General features: G+C 36.4%; 1 long non-coding RNA gene across 3 annotated transcripts; it reads right to left on the reverse strand.

Annotated features, from left to right (window-relative positions):
• Positions 1-1181: 1181 nt before the first annotated feature.
• On the reverse strand, positions 1182-5044 carry LOC107758957 (uncharacterized). 3 transcript variants are annotated; one of them, XR_001642084.2, is made up of 3 exons: positions 3733-4620; positions 2112-3405; positions 1182-2032 (listed from the first exon to the last, which is right to left on the reverse strand). It is a non-coding gene; the product is annotated as an uncharacterized LOC107758957 (long non-coding RNA). The 3 variants fall into 3 exon arrangements; XR_001642085.2 differs by lacking the exons at positions 1182-2032; positions 3733-4620 and adding an exon at positions 4627-5044 and having other exon boundaries at positions 3028-3405; XR_001642086.1 differs by lacking the exon at positions 1182-2032 and having other exon boundaries at positions 3028-3405; positions 3666-4620.
• Between the last annotated feature and the right edge of the window lie 1422 nt (positions 5045-6466).

The raw sequence follows: 6466 nt of genomic DNA on the forward strand, positions 1-6466 counted from the left end.
CGACATGTGGTAGATGGACCATTTACCACAAGAGCATAACCTTCTGGATTCATTTACGGTGTGTGTATTATTCCCCCGATTGTGATGGATAGCGGTGTGAACTTCAAAAATATTTCGCTCGTTGCAATACTGCAAAAATCAATGCCAATGTGCTTGCTTCCTGTATTTCTCAAATCTTTTCATTGGTATTGGCATAAATTCAACACCCCTTTCCATCAATGACGATGCACCTGTAGCCCTTTCAACAAACCTTTCCGCCATCAGCTTGAATGGCATCCGCACCATAGTAATGACAGGCAATCCTCGTGCAGACTTCAATAGCCCGTTGAAAGACTCTGACACATTTGTAGTCAGAATTTCCCTTCTTCTGCCACCATCTGCATGCAAAGTCCACTTGTCAATCTCATGTCGCATCAACCAACAATAAGCTCCCTCGTCTTCCTGCGTAATAGATTCCATGCGCCTCCTGAATTTACACTCTTGGTGATCTGTTGCAGCCATCCACATTAAATCATGCAAATCCTTGTTAGGATATGCCTTCTGGAAATTGGCCTTCAAGTGCCTCTCACAATAACGGTGGTAGGCATACGGTTCCTGCCATGCACGCAAATTCTATACAGAACTTAAAATACCACCATGCCGATTAGATATTAGATAAATACCTGAACGTTGTTTGATAACGTACTCTTTCAAGTGGTTCAAAAATAGTGTCCACATCTCTTGGCTTTCATTGGCACAAATAGCAAAAGCTAAGGGAAATACACTTCCATTAGCATCTACTGCAACGACGATCAACAGCTTAATATCATACTTTCCATAGACATGAGTGCCAACTATGGATATTACCGGTCGGCGTTGCACAAAACCATCATTTGCTGGTTTAAATGCCTAGAACACGTATCTGAATATATATTCTAGTATTCCTGGACTGCTCAAGCTTCCATTCAACAACAATCCCGGGGTTAAAATATTGCAATGCGGCCATGTACCTGAGTAGAGATGCAAATGACTTATCCCAGTTACCACAAACAATTTCAAACGCACGTTTGCGCCCGAGAAATGCCTTTCTTTTGGTATTGGTGCACATATATTCCTGGTGGATAGATGTAATATACTCTTTGATCTTGTACCTTATGGACGTTTCAATGTGTGGAATCAAGACAAGAGAAATCAAGTCAATATCCAAGTTGAAGTGATTCCCACTGAATGTGTCCATTTCACAATTGTGGGTGCCAATGTATTTACCCACTACCTACATATTTGTTTTCTTCTTCTTCGCACGCAGCATCCAATTACAACATGTAAATCATTTACGGCAAACAACCTTATATACATTCAGAGTTGACTCCCATACCGTTATCTTATGACACTCTTTTACGCTGTACATTTTTACTGCCCTGGTTAGTCGCGCTTTATCAGGAAAAAGCATGCCCTTTGACAGCACCGTTGGTCTAGACTCATCCCACATTGCTGTTCGAATTTCGTCAGTATCCCTTGTGAGGGGATCCACATCCGGCATACTTGGCAAATGATCAAGGTAGGGAATCTCCCTTGAATGAAAGGACACGTGGGACTCGTACACTCTTAGTCTAACGGGGGGTGGAGCATGCTCCCCCGTCAAATCAGGTCCAGCATTCTCTTCCTCCTCATCATCACCCTCATCAAGGTAGGGTGTGTCATCTCCGGACTCATCGACATTGTTGTCATAATCACTGTTCTCTTCCTGACTCTATGCATATACCAGATCCCGATTAAATATGTCATCTTCGGATAATTGAGTCAGGACAGGACGTCAAGTTGCTCGTTTTCACTGCACAACCAACAAAATAATGAGTTACTCAAATTGATAAATACTTTACATATAGCTATATCACTTTACTTTCAAATCGTAATGTGTTGACATCATATGATGGACATCATCCTGTTGTCGATGACTCCCGGATGGACACCATGATCCAACACACTAGAACTACGCATATTCCAACTGGGCGTTAGTTCATAACTTGTAAAATTCATATCTGGCCAGTAACCCCTGTGGAATATATGAGTGTTAATACAAATTCAATACAGCAAAAATAAACATCGTAACACAAAGGAAAATTGAAGTTTACCACTCGTCTTGTGGATCATGTAAAGTAGGAGAAAAATTATTTCCTCGCTCCTCATTCGCCCGTCGAGATAAGTTTAGATCATGCCAAACTCTTTCAGCCGGAACCTGCTCGGCTAAAACTGCTCCAAAATAATCACCCGATGACTGAGGGATATCCCTCTTTGCGCAACCTCATTATTGCGAACGTCTTCAACCTTGACGTACATTTCCAACATTTTTATCAAAAGAAATTCCCGATATTCATCCGGAGTCCTCAAAAAATCACTTAGAGTTTCATCATCCTTGTTAAACTCAGCATAACAAGCAACCTCTTGCGGAGTGACAGAATACGAATATCTTCCGGTTACTTTAAGGTTCACTGAACGTTTGCTCACACTCATTTTTTTACATAACGATACTAATCTATCATATTCCATTGTAAGTGACAACTTAACATGATATTGTGGAGAAACTATAGCTTACTGAGTTATTCCCCACCACAACCTCAACCCCTCCCCCAATATAATGAAACCCTAATTCTTCGCTATTCAGACATTATGACAAAATACAAAATAGCTTAACGAAGAAAAATTTAACAATACTTGAGAATTTTTCTAAATGGATTTTTATAAAATCCTCAACGTCTTTAATAAGGCAATGCCCAATCCGGGGGTTGAATTTTTGAATTTTTTGAGGTATAGCGCCTTAAATAAGGGCGCTATATCCATTTAAATTATTGTTATGTCAGTTAAGCGCAGAATAATTATTGGTGGTCCCAAAAAATATGTATAGCGCTTTAATAAATGGTGCTATACTTACCCGTCTTTTCATATTCAAGTATAACGCCCTTTTAAAGGGCGCTATGCCTTAACAGGTAAATGCCTGTAAAACATATTTTTCTCGTGCATTAGTGCTAAGTGAAAACAACTACAAACCAATTTAAATAGGAAGACATGCTTATCTGATATTCAAGAATTACGACTAATTTTTTATACAAGAATCAGAATCCGAACTTTAAAACATCAATCACTTCTATTACAATTCTCCATGAAATTGCTAAACTAATGAATACTTTACAATTCGGATATAATATATCCACATAAACCTTAATCCACAACATGAAGTAGTTAACCTTCAGCACACTGCCAGCGACAGAATCCCATTCTTAGGCTTAGAATTTTGCTCATTTGGCGAACTAGTGGCCAAATCCGCAAACTATAGCCATGTGATCAGCAACAACAGCCTTCTATATCCTCAAATTGGCACAAAATTACTCATCACATATACAGAAAACTATAATAGATCTATTGCTAAATCTGCAAGATTTAAACAAATTTCAAACATCATTTGAGATTATCAATCAACTCAACAATTAAAGACTCATACTTAGTTGATCAAATTTTCAGAAGTGTTATATTTCAAAGCTACTTCACTGTTTCTATTTATGATTAAAACGAAAAGTCCATTAAATCACACACTAAGATAGCAACAACAGATATTCAGAGATCAAACAAGAGTAGAAGCATTTCTAGTCATTTGATAAGAGCATAAAATGCAAAGAGATCTTGGTACTGACCTAGTTAAACAAGAAAACACTAAGATATCCAAATAAGAACAGAATCTGATTCAAACTGGAAGCTCACCAAGAGTCTTCAGCAGTAAAACCCAGGTCTTGAAGGTCAATCAAACTTGTAAAACTCCAAAGAGATGAAGCAAGAAGACAGAATAGAGGAAAGTTTGGAATTTTCTCTATTTTTCATATTGTTTCTTTATTCAGAGAACTCAGTGAGGATCAGAGTAACAGTGTAAAATCTAGTGTGTTTTTGTGAGTGGATATGCAGAAAAAATAACGTGTCCACTGTGAGGGAGTATGAGGTCCCTTATATAATTCAATGGGTGCCCTTATTAGAGAAGAAAGAGAGGGAATATATGGGAATCCTGTCAGATAAAAATCAGGAAATTGGCATCTATTTTTTAACAGAAAATGGTCAGCTGTCCTATTTGCAAACAATTGTCCTTTTTCGCTAATTTTCAGCACCGGCCACCTCCTGAAATTAACCCAATTTGACCCAAATCTGACCTAATTTCAATTGTCTTTATTACAATTTGACCCTTTCTAGAAGCTTCCCACATAACCAACTCCGATTCCCTAATTTTGGTGTAACCTTTAGTCCCCTCTAATTTCTATTATTTACTCTTAAAACCCCCAAACAAACAAACCTTTCCTAATGATTACAAACAGCTTCAACAAGAAAATCAAACGTATACAAAGATCAAAACAAGGCAAACAAATGCAATTTGAATAAAACTTTTTTTTAACAAGAACCTGTTTCAACATTCAAGACCAGCTAAATTAACCAATCATTCAATTGAACTAGTTACTAAACTACTGAACTAAATCATGAAAAACACAAAACTAAGAAATCTTAAATCCTAAATAGTCCGAATCAATTTAGCATAGGAGAAAAATGGCATACTTTTGAGAAAGATTAAAAAGAAGGGAAAATTACTTAATCGGACAGAAAGAAATGACTTACTAATGACAACGAAGAGTTTTTGTTTTTTGAAAGAATCTGGACAAATCAACAATGGCTCCGACTCGAAACCAGATCTCCAAGATACAGCGTGAAACTTACATCATTAGATAGTTCTCATCAAAATTTTCAAATGACGTAAATTTCGACCATACATGGGTGGAATCTAACGAGAGAACTAAAAAAAATTATTTTAGGTTTTTTCTTGATTGCTGAGATTGGAAAATCGACGAGCTTGGTGAAGTTTTTGGGAAAATTGATGGTAGATTGGGGTTGAGGGGGAGTTGGGGATTATAGGGTGAAGGCTGGAGTGATTTGGAGTGGTGGCCGCCGGCAAAGGGTCTTGGGACGGCTAGGGTTTGGGAGGGAATTTAAGAGAGATGAGGGATAGAGAAGTGAGAGGTCTTTAGGGCCTTTTGGTGTTTGGGGGGGGGGGGGGGGGGGGGGGGGGAAGCCTTCCTGGTGGCCTTAAGGGAAAGGGGTTATTAGTTCCCAACCGTTGGATGGGGGAAAGATGAACGGATGAGATGGGGCGTTACTAAAATGCTGTCGTTTAGTTTAATGGTGGGGTGGACCGGATTGGACTCATGGGATTGGGCTGGCATATGGGGTTGAGAGTATATTTGGGCCATTGAAATGGCATTTTGTTTTTGCCCAAATCCGGGTAAGACCAAACAAAACTACTTATCTCCTTTCTTCTTCTCTTTTTCTTTTTCCTTGGACTTTAAAATATAACTAATTAAATCCTAAATTAAAATCTAACTTAAATATAATTATCCAAATTAACTCTATTTATATATTAACAAATGCATGTAAAACTTAAAAAATATTTTGTTTGATTTTTATGTATTAATTCTAACAATTAAAGAGTAATTAATTCTTAAAAATAAAAAATTAAACCTAAGATGGCATGAAATTAAAATGTGACAATTTTTTATGATTTTGCATAATTTTAAAATATTAAATATGCATGAAAATGAAGCTAAATGCAAACCGAAAAATTAAAAGAAAATCCTAAAATTCTATAAATTTAAAAACAAATTAGAAAAACGTTATTTTTTGTGAATTTTATAAAAATATTTTTTGGCAAAAATTAGGTACTCACACGAGAATATACAATTGTAGGACATCATTGTGAAAGCGATTAGTCTTCAATTTTTGTCCACGTATTTTGCTCATTTGTAGCCTCAATTATCCTTCTTTAGTACATTTTACTATTTACTAGGAATGTTCCCACTGCTCTTTTCTATTTGAAGGAAGGAGTAGAAAGCAAGACCAAAAAGTTAATTAGTCTTTGCCAACTGTTAAGTGTTTATTAATTCATGATTATGATAGTTGTTAGTGTAGTACTTTTTGTTAGACAGAAGGCCAGCTAGTATCCCAGATGTTGTAAATTAACTGCCATGCATAATAGTCCAAATTATAATTTAGATAATTAATACTCCTAGAAGATATATATATATATACATACACACGTGACATAATTGCAATATGCTTCTGAAATAAAGTGTAGAATCTTAAGATATTAATATTGTTTATCCAAAAATCGGATAACAATTGAATTTATACGCGGTTTTAATGATACATGATCTAATTTAATACAAAGCTTGAAATCACATTTAATATGGAAGAATAAATAGAACAGTAAATGCAAACCATACAGATTGAACAACTTAAGCCTCGCAAGGTTAACTTCCATCGAATTTAGATGTGATATTATTGAAACCAGAATAATATGAACAAAGCTAGAAAAAATAGTATGCAGTTCTTTCAAGTATGTTCCAATGTCCGCCTATGAATTATCAAGTCCCCCTTATATATTGGGGGAGATCTTCCTTTTAAG

The sequence above is a fragment of the Nicotiana tabacum genome, chromosome 19 (genome assembly GCF_000715075.1).
Source record: "Nicotiana tabacum cultivar K326 chromosome 19, ASM71507v2, whole genome shotgun sequence".
Taxonomy (NCBI): Eukaryota; Viridiplantae; Streptophyta; class Magnoliopsida; order Solanales; family Solanaceae; genus Nicotiana; species Nicotiana tabacum.